Consider the following 11,179-nt stretch of genomic DNA (forward strand, 5'->3'; position numbering starts at 1 on the left):
TTGTCTTCGTTTCTGTAGTCTAATTAATGTGTTAGCAGTGCTTTTTGTTTTGGGGCTGACAAGGCCAATCCCCCATCTATTGAGAATACCAATTCTTCCCAACTACTCTGCTGTTGGGCGAGACTATAACTGACTATTAGCCAAATTAATCCATGGTGACTTACTACCAATTCTACATGACGAGATTTTCTTATACTTCGAGCAGCATCATGCAATAATAATTTTAAGTATGCAGGAAAATTTACAACACATTTTTGTTTTAATACAGCTAACAATTTGAGATGGTGTGGTCTTACCATGTCTTTTCTGCCATCGCATGTGATGTAGCTTTGGACAGTTCTGGCTAATTCTTCCCATGGTTCTCCCAGGGTTACAGGTAGGACTCCTTTTCCTTTGAAATTAAGGCTCTGTCCTTCATCTCGGAAGATGGTTATAGCATCTCGAAGTCTCACTTTTTTCAGGGACCATACTGGTCCAATAGCTCACAGTCCTGATACTTCAGCAATTATCACATCTGTTACTGTTATTTGCCTCCCACTCACCATGGAATGATCTTCCTGCAAATTCTGCAGAAATTCAATGGCCACCGTCTTGTTAGACTGCTTTAGTCGGTTAAGGTAGGCAATCCATCCTTCTCTTATTAAGATTTCGTGTGCATCGTCGAAGACCATTAACACCTACAGTTCGTTGCATATTGATCTGCCTCCCATTTTGTTCAAGCTTAGGACATTGTTAATTTTTCTAGAGAAAAAACAAAGAGGTGACGATGGAACAGCAAGTTGTTCAAGCTTTAGCTCATTGTTAATTTTTACAAAGCAGAAACACAGAAATGGTGATGGAACAATAAGCTGTGCATATTGGGAAATACAATACTGTTAAGCTTGTTATTCCCGAGTTTTGATGGAGTCATAGTGCCTCCAAATAAGGATTTGACATGTATGCCAGTGTATTATGGAGGTCACCCGCGCCCCCCTGAAATGTGATAGACCATCCTCAGCCGGAAAATAAAGGAGAAGCATGCTGGACTGTAGTTGTACAGTAAAATAAAAGAACAACATATAGATCCATGACATGTTTACAAAAATCAGCGGATTACTGGGTTATGATGGAAATCACGAATAAATATGGAAATGCTGTGAAATGATGCAAAAAATAGAGGACAAGACATCTTGACATAAGTAAAAGTTCTTATGCGGTCATTATCCACTTTAACCATTATGATTGATTTATAAGTGGTTTTCATGTATAAAAGGTTTGAAAGGGTTATATAACATAATCTCATTTGAAATCAATATAAAGATATAAGAATAAGGGTTTATAATGACTATTGGTGTATGAAAAAAATGACTTCAATACCATCAGCAGAGCTTTGTTGCCCACAGGTGTCCATAACCTTGACAAAGTTGCTTATTGCATCCTTGGAACCATAATCCTTTGTGTATGCCTAGGAAAGTAATGTGCGATGTCAGAATGGAGGCCATTGTGCTCGCTTGACAACTAAATGAGTCACAATGCCATTCACCAGGAAGGAGTGAAATGTGGGCAGGTCGGCTCGTGATGAGATGTTATGAAACTAGCTCACAGAAATATAGAAAAGATAGATCAACACCTTAGAATTCAGCCTCTTCGAGGGGGAAACCTCCTTTACATTACACAAATGAATGATTCTTTGATGATTCAAATGACAAAACCTCCCTTCTATATACAGGAGTCTAAGGAGTCACAATATAACCCAGCCAACCTAACAATAATAATATAAAGGCACAAAAATAACAATAGAGGGATTCTATGGGGCATAGTAATAAAAATATGGGGACAATAGGGGCACAACAATATTAATAAGGGATACAACTACAATAGTAATGGGGTAATCACTAGTATTATAGGGACCTAACATACCCCTCTCCTTCAAAAAAGTGTTGTCCACAATGCTTGAGTAGTTCTGGATGCTTCTGCATAAAATTCTCATCCTCCCATGTGGAATCTTCAATGGATAAGTTCTTCCACTTGATGGGATACTCCAAAATTGATCAGTTTCAAAGCTGTCGAGTTCTTGTTTCTGTGACTACTTCCAGTTCTAATATAATTTTTCCTTCCTCATCAAGTTCTGGCAATATCGTTTGAACCGGGAGCTTGTCACCTATAACCTTCTTTAAACATGAAGCATGGAAAACTGGGTGCACTCAAGAAGCTGCAGGAAGCTCCAATTTGTATGCCATAGTACCAATATTTTTCAACACCTTGTATGGACTGTAATACTTTGGTGATAATTTATTATCCTTCTAAGCTTGCTTAAGGGACATTTGTTTATATGGTTGTATCCGTAGGAATACCCAATCACCTACAACAAAACTTCTTTTGTTGTGATGTTGATCTACCTATTGTTTCACTCTATTCGCACCAACATGAGGTTATCCTTTAAGAGTTGGAGAACTTGTTGTTGATGCTTGATGTGATGTTCCACTGCTTGAACCTTCGAATTTTGTCTTAGATATGATGTGATAGATGGTGGCTGATATCCATAAATGGGGTCATTTTTGTTTCTGTATGGAAGGAAGTGTTATACCACCATTCAGCCAGAGGCAACCATTTGACCCATTGTGTCTGTTTATCAGATACAAAGCAACGAAGGTATCCTTCCAAACATTTGTTTACTATCTCAGTTTGCCCATCAAATTGAGGATGATAAGATGATCTATGAGCTAATTGAGTATAGAGACAAGAAAATAATTCTGTCCAAAAATTTCCATTGAAAATACGATCTTTGTCACTTACAATAATCTTTGGATTTCCATGTAGCTTTTGAATTGTTTCCATAAATGTAGTAGAAACTTTACTGGCTTTAAATGGATGTGATAATGCACAAAAGTGTGCATACTTGGTAAGTCTATCAACTACCACCATGATGACACTCTTTCCCTTAGACTTGGGTAAACTTGTGATAAAATCCATTGAAACCTCCTCCCAACATTGGCTTGGAATGGATAAAGGTTGTACGTGGTCTTAATTGTTTCAACTTTATTTTGTTGGAAAACCAAGCATTCTGCCACAAACTTTTGAATATTTGATTTAAGGCCATCCCAAAAACAAATCTTCTTAACCCTGTGGTAGGTTTTTAAAAATCCTGAGTGCCCTCCTAAGGGAGAAGTGTGCAATTCCATAAGAATATTTTGTTTGAGTTGGGAATTCTTACAGAGGTATAACCGATCTTTGTACCATAATGAATAATTTTGACATCTAAATGTATTAGATATACTGGAATCTTGTTGTAACTTTCGAATAAGTGCCCACACTTCATCATTCTTCCATTCCTCCCTTGCTTCATTTATCCAATCTGGTTGGATAATAGAAATGGCGCACAACAATGCTTCCACATCCTCATCCTTTCTTGAGAGTGTATCTGCCACCACATTTTTCTTCCCTTTTTTGTAGATGATTTCAAAGTCATAACCCAACATCTTTGTGACCCACTTTTGTTGCTCTTCAGAGGATAATCTTTGTTCTAAAAATTATTTAAGGCTATCATGATCCATTTTTACCTTGAAGTGTCTTCCCATTAGGTAGGGTTTCCATTTCTCAAGTGCATGTAGTATTGCCAACATTCCTTCTCATAAATAGCTTTATGTAAAAACTTTCCCTTGATTGGACAACTTTCAAAAGCAATGGGTCTTTCATCTTGCATTAAAAAACACCAATTCCATTTCCTGAAGCATCACATTCCACAATAAATGTTTTTGTGAATTCCGGTGTAGCCAAGACCAGTGCTTGGCACATTGCCTCTTTAAGATGTTCGAAGGCCTTCGTTGCCTCTGGAGTCCATGAAAATGCATCATTCTTCAATAATGTTGTTAGAGGTGCTGCTATTCTCCCATAATTCTTAACAAACTTGCGATAATACCCTGTCAACTAGAGAAATCCTCGTAGATGTTTTATGGATGTGGGTATTTTCCATTCCTTAATGGCTTTAATTTTGCTAGGGTCTACCTTAACTCCTTCATGAGATACAATATGACCCAGATATTCCACTTCTTGCACTCCAAAGAAACATTTTTATCTTTTTGCATATAATTGTCTCTCATCTAATAGTTGTAGCACCCTGTCAACATGCTCAACATGATCCTTCCAAGACTTGTTGTAGATTAGTATATCATCAAAAAAAACTAACAAAAATTTTCTAAGGAAGGGTTTGAAAATGGAATTCATCAAACCTTGAAATGTAGAAGGTACATTGGTAAGGCAAAAATGCATGACCAAAAATTCATAATGACCCTCATGAGTTCTAAATGTTGTTTCCAGAATATCTTCAGTCTTCATTCTCATTTGATGATATCTTGAATGAAGATCCAACTTGGTGAAGTAAATTGATCCGTGCAATTCATCTAGTAATTCATCAATGACAAGAATGGGAAACTTATCTTTAATAGTGAGCTTGTTTAGCTCCCTATAATCCAGACACATCCACCATGATCCATCGTTCTTGTGCACCAATACTTCTAGAGTAGAGAAGAACTTTGACTAGGTTGAATTATACCAGCCTCTAGCATTTCTGCAACCATATGTTCAATTTCACTCTTTTTCGCATAGGGATATCTATACGTCTTGATGTTTGGAGGAACACTTCCTGGAATCAGATGAATAGCATGATCATGATCACGAATAGGTGGGAGACCTTTGGGAGTCTCAAATACCTTGGAATGATTATCCAAGACTTTTTGGAGATCTGGAGAAATATATGATTTCGATGTGGAAATATCTAGAAAACATGATTGTGCAATTACACCTCTTTGTTCCCTTTCTCAGTTTCCCTGCAATACCCGTTAGTTCAACTTCCTTTCCTTCCGCATAAGATTTCATGAAAAGTTCTTGAAAATTAAAAGCTATTGTACCCGAGGATTGTAGCCATTGGACTCCTCGTACAACATCAGCACCTCCCATTGGAATGGAAAGCATTGGGCTAGTCAATATGTTATCACAAAATTAGTACTAAGGGCTACAACCAAGTAAGATTTTATGTAACTCTTTCAACCAGACTTTAGACTAGGAATTAGCCTTCCTAGTCAGAGAGGGCTCTCTCACAGACTTTTGATAGAAATCAATCACAACAACAGATGGCTAACTCTTCACTCATTCATGAAAAAAAAAGCTGGTTGAACACATATCAAATTGGTCTTCATTGGGCTATGGAGTCTCACACAATTAATAAACAAAAGCACAGTCATTTCATGGAAGTCAAGGCTCTTTGCATTAGATGTTCAAACATATTTCACACAAACCACAGCTTGCCAAACATACAGGAAGTCAGAGCATTAGAAATGAATTCTGAGTGATTATGTTATAACAAGGCTGTAAAAGAACATTTAAGAGAAAACATCACCATCATATTTGAACAATATAATCCATTGAGAATCTTGAGAAGAAACAACCACTGTTTTACTATTACTGTAATAAGTCTTTACATTGGCCCAAATAAACTCTGTTTTTGTATAAAATGTCCAACCTTTTTTACATCAGAGTCATTTCTATATATAGGAAAACCAAAATACAACTGCTTGAGACTCCTCAACAAGCATGAAGGGAGCTCGAAATCCTATCATTAATTGCCTTATCCATATCTAAACAAAGTAATTAATTACAAAGGTATTGCGCTGTGAAAACATAGAGTCCCATTCCCATTGAAACTCTAAGTCTATCTCCTCGTGTGCATTGATTCTTTCTTGAAATTTGACACCTAAATCACTTCAGTAATAGCCAAGACATGCTGGAGGAACATTCACTGAATGAGCAGCTTCGGATACTTGATATGTGGATGACTCATCAACTGATAAGGATCTGTGCCCTATGTTCACGGTCTCTGCCTCCCATTAGTCTTCATGCATTAAAAGACTATGCTCCAAGCCATTTAATTCTTCTAATAACCACGCATAATTCAATATGCCTTATGATCTGGACACTTTGTGAACTGAACAGGTGTACCACTCAAAATTTCGGTAACCCTACCAGAACCCTAATATTTCGGCTATAAAGTAACTTTAGGAAGACTTTAACAAAAGACAAAAATTTCACCTTTTCCTTACATACTCACACCTGTCACCTTTTGAATGCTTAGATAGCCTTGTATAATCTCCATGCTGGCCTCGAGTCATCCCTTTTAAGATTTGCTGACCTCAGCATCAATTTCATTTTTTTCACATAAACAGTCATCTACAGCAGTTTCGTAGCGCACTACGAAACTGCTGTAGGTAATCAAAACAAAGCATATGACTTTTAAAGCACTGATGACTTAACTCCGTGATTTCTTCAGCTATTTTGTACAGGTGTAAGGGCTCCAAAAAGTTTCAAAATGATGACAGCCAAAATTAATCAAAACTTGACAAGCAAATTTCCCCTTGGATTAATCAGCTAGTTTACCTAGCTTCTTCTTCAAAATGCTAATTTCTTCCTTCAAAACCTTGTTTTCTGCTCTTAAGCTTGTATTCATCTGTTTCATGATTTTTGCCTGCTTCAGAGCTGGCACCGTCCACACATATGCATCAGACACTGAGTCAGTTTGGCTCATTAGACTTGTTCTGCCTTTTATCACAGCCTTTTTATAATTTGCATATCTCACTGCCCTTTCCTTAGAAACATTTTTAATCTGAGGCACTTTTTCTTGTGTTGTTCCTGCTTGTTGCTTGATAGCAATGACATTTCCACCTTGGCTGATGATGACCCTATTACCCTTGTCTTTGCTTCTGGCTGCATGAACTGTTCTGGTCAAAACCTCAAGTACATCTGTACTAGGCACTTCTAAAGGTGCCTTCTCTTTCTGCGCTTTCTCCATTTCTTTCATTTGTCTTCTTGTAACTGGCCTACGTGGCTTGAAAGCATATTCTTTACTAGGCTCCTCAAATTTCAACCTTTTTGAAGCTCTTGGTTTTTTAGAACTTTCGGGTGAAGATTGAGTGAGGTCAATATGCATTGGCTGCACTGGGTGATCTTGCTCAAACTCTATTGGTTCAATCTGTATTGGTTGATCTTGCTCAAGTTCAATAGCTTCAAGTAAGTCATTTAAACTGCCTTTTGAAATAGGGCTTTCTTCCACAGTAATTGACTTACCTTTCTCCTTGTTTAGTTGACCTCTGGTTTTCACCCTTGAAATCTTTTCAACTTCACTTGATTTAGCTTCATCCTTCTTTTTCTGGATCTTCTGCTTTGATGACCGAGGTGTCTCCTTAGATGATGACTTAAGAGTTTCCTTTTCTGATGATTTAGATGTCTCCTTAGATGATGGCTTAGGAGTTTCCTTCGCTGATGATTTAGGTGTCTCTTTTGCTGCCACAGACTTCTCTGATTTCCTTAACTTGGTTTTAGGCTTCTTTTGGTCTGTCACCTCTTTTCTGAGCTCAGCCAGAGTGGGTTCTTCACTCCTTTCTTCCCTTTCCCTCACAGGAAATGGAGTGAGGCCTGTTTTGCTTGGGAAGCCGGCCACAAACACAAATGAATCCCAATCTCTGCCAATCTTTTGTAAAGCATCCAACACCAGCAACTTTACTAAACCATGATGAAACAGGGATGTTTCACAACCATATTTCTTTAACTGGATTTTATCACACATTTTACTAATGCTTCTGAACAAATAGAAAGGTGTGTCTATTGAAACCTTACCTGTGAATTGCAACAAAAGTTCGAAGTGGTAGGAGTAAACTTTATTGTACCTTCCCTCGCATGTCAGGTATTTCTGGATGCATGTGAGGAGCATAGCATAATGTTCTTTTATGTAACTCCTTGGCACCACTTTGGTGAGGTCCTCATTTACATAAGGTTCCTTCAAAAACTCTTTACAGGGACTCATGTCGAACTTAAAGTTTTTGAACCATTCTTGACCACCCTTCGGAATTTCAGTGACAGTGGAAATAGCTTCAGGAGACACAGGAAACTCTAACATTGACACCTTTGAATTCAGTCCAGTAAAATTCAATGCGAAAGCCTTCATTAGCTCTGCATGTCCTCCCTTCAATTTCTCGCAGAACCTCCAGCAACCAGCATTTCGAAAGGCTCTTGCTACACCTTCATCCCTGAGAGTAACATCTAACCCCTCCGGCTCTGTCCTCAAACACTTACCGGATCGATGTTCCCTCTTTTCCATCTTGCTTCGGATATTTTCACACAGGGAACTAATGGCAGCTACAGCGCGAAAACAATCTCTACTTTGGAGTGCAGGTTCGCTTGCAATGATCCCTTTAAATAAGAACTTGGGCTTCTCATACAGCAAACATGTTTACACATTATGAAAACACATTATGACATAACCATACCTCGTTAAAATCCCTTAAGCTGACATTCATATGCATGACTCTGGACCTTATGGCGGAATGATGATTTATCATGACCTGGAGAGGACATCAACTGACAAACATGAACGGACCTATGACTCACCCCTCCCAGATTTGACATTGCAAGAGAAAACGCTACAAAAACCCCGAAACCCCGATTTCGTAGCACGGACAGTTCAAATTTAACAAAACGCGCTACGAAATGGCTGATAAACAGTACGCTGTGAAAAGACGGAAACATCATTGCGCAACTAAATTGACCAAACAGACATGCGCTGCGAAACTGCGCAAAGTACTAATGACATGACATGCCTTAACTGACAATGATGGAGGGTATCTAATGATTTTTTTCTTACACGAACTTACATCAATACCTTTTGAAATTCAAATTTCAAAGTGACACACACATATAAACCTATTCACAAAACTGAAAACCTTTATATGAAACTTGTGGACAACATTACATACATGAACTATGGTTCTAAGTGATAACACAATACATATTCTCCCATGGAAGCTTGATATTATGGCACTTTCCAGAGCAATTTATTGTTCCTCCATTTGCAACCATCACTTGACACTCTGGTGTTGGATATAGGAAGCAATTTAATTCTTTTGCTACCTTACAATGAATAAAATTGTGGGTACTTCCTGAATCAATCAACACTATTACCTTTTTCTTCTTGCTTTTTCCTTCTATCTTGATGGTTTGAGGAGTGGCAATTCTAGCCAATGCATTACAAGATATGGTCGGATTCATTTCTTCTTTATCTAGGCTTTGTTCCTAGAGTATATCCTCTTCTTTTGACCTTTCTTGCTTCTTTTTGTCTTCCTCTTCACAATCTATGTAGAATAATTTCTTCTCAGCACACCTAGGACCTTTAGTGTATTTTCTATCACAATTGTAACAAAGCCCTTTTTCTCTTTTTTCTTCCAATTGTTTTGGTGTCAACCTTATAGGTTGTGGAAGAATAGGGGCAACAACACTTCCATCTTTATAGTTGTGAGTGGTATGCTTCCTGGTTGCCATAATTTTGCTTTCCATTTTGCTTGCTAACCTGAATTCCTTCTCTAATGAATCAGGTTCCCAAAGGTGAACATTATGTTGGATATTATCCTTTAAAGTCCCTATGAACACATCAATCCTATGCTCCTTTGGAATATTTTTTACCCTTATGTTCAATTTTTGGATCTCCTCAATGTGCTCCATTATTGAACCCTTTTGTTTGAGACTTATCAATTGGCTAAAAAGAAGGTTTATTTTTATATCCTCATAATGTGTTGTCAATTCTTCCGTAAAAATTGCCCAAGTGATAATTTTTTTACGAGAGAAAAGCTATTGATAGCATACAAACCAATTTGGTTCCAAATATAAAGTTGCAACACGTACCTTTTGTGTGTTTTTCACATTATTGAGATCGAAAAATTTCTCAATCTGTAAGATCCATGTTGCGGGATCCTTGCCATCAAAATTCCTCATATCGATTTTTGGAATATGGTGGGTCTTCGATCCAACATTAGAGTCTATGAAATCATGATGAACATTTCTTTTGTTTGCATCATGAGTTTCCTTTACTACCCTTTCACCAATAGTAAGTATTTCTTGTAGAACATTTGTCAAATCTGTCTTCAAATATATCTTCAAATCATCAATCTTAGCTTCCACGCCATTCATCTTAGCTTCCATTCCCTTTATCTTAGATTCCACGCCATTTATCTTAGCTTCTGTTAGCTTTTGTGAGAGTGAAATTTGTTGCACTTGGTCTTGTAATTTGATATATCATGTAGCATTTCTTCCTCTTCTTCATGAGTCATGCTAGAGCTGTCAGGTTGCTTACTAGGTGTTTGAATTTTCTTTCCTCAGGGCATCCGTTATCGATAATAATTCTCTACTATGCCCTTTGAATTCCTTCAAAATAATTTTTCAAACCAAGCTTAAGAAAAAATTTAAAACAATCTACACACATTTTTTCACTTTGTAGGAGCTCGATATTTCCTTTGACGTGTCTCTATAACTTTGGATCATCCAATTCTAAAATTGCAACCTACAGTAGCCCTCTATGTCCTCTTTCCAGTGCCACCATTATGATCCCAATTGGATTCTCCAAGGAAGAGTTATGCCAAATCTCCCACAGTGACCTGATTATAGACTAGTTCAGTAGAGCAAACTTGTATGACGTGCCATGTGTCCCTGTTTCGACCTTTGGCTCTAAAAAATATATACAAGAAACTAAAGTCTGTCCTTTTTCTGCACCTTCTTATAAAATTTCAATCTGATGCTCAGAGAGAAAGTTATGATGATTTCCCCAGGTCACCTGTTTGGAATGTAATTCAGGAGTCTGCAAAAAAGCTAACTTCCTCAAATCATATCTCCACAAATATAGTACAAAAAGCTCTGAAATTTCGACCCGAGGTTCAATGAGATTTCATATCAAATGGGTTTATTCGTTTTTCTTCTGAAACGTCACAGAAAAAAGTTATAATGAAAATGCCACGACGACCCATTTGGAGCAGAAAAACCCTAGAATCCAAAGCTCTGATACCAAATGTTATGAAACTAGCTCACAAAAAGATAGAAAAGATAGTTGAATGCCTTAGAATTCAACCTCTTCGAGGGGACAACCTACTTTACTTTACACAAATGAATAATTCTTGGATGATTCAAATGACAAAACCTCCCTTCTATATATAGGAGTCCAAGGAGTCACAATATAACCCAACCGACCTAACAATAATAATATAAAGGCACAAAACTAACAATAGATGGATTCTATGGGTCACAGTAATAGCAATATGGGGACAATAGGGGCACAAAAATATTAATAAGGGATACAACTACAATAGTAATGGGGTAATCACTAGTATTA

The sequence above is a fragment of the Pinus tabuliformis genome, chromosome 1_1 (genome assembly GCF_031772625.1).
Source record: "Pinus tabuliformis cultivar Carrire ecotype Pingquan chromosome 1_1, CPIR1, whole genome shotgun sequence".
In the NCBI taxonomy this organism is placed as follows: domain Eukaryota; kingdom Viridiplantae; phylum Streptophyta; class Pinopsida; order Pinales; family Pinaceae; genus Pinus; species Pinus tabuliformis.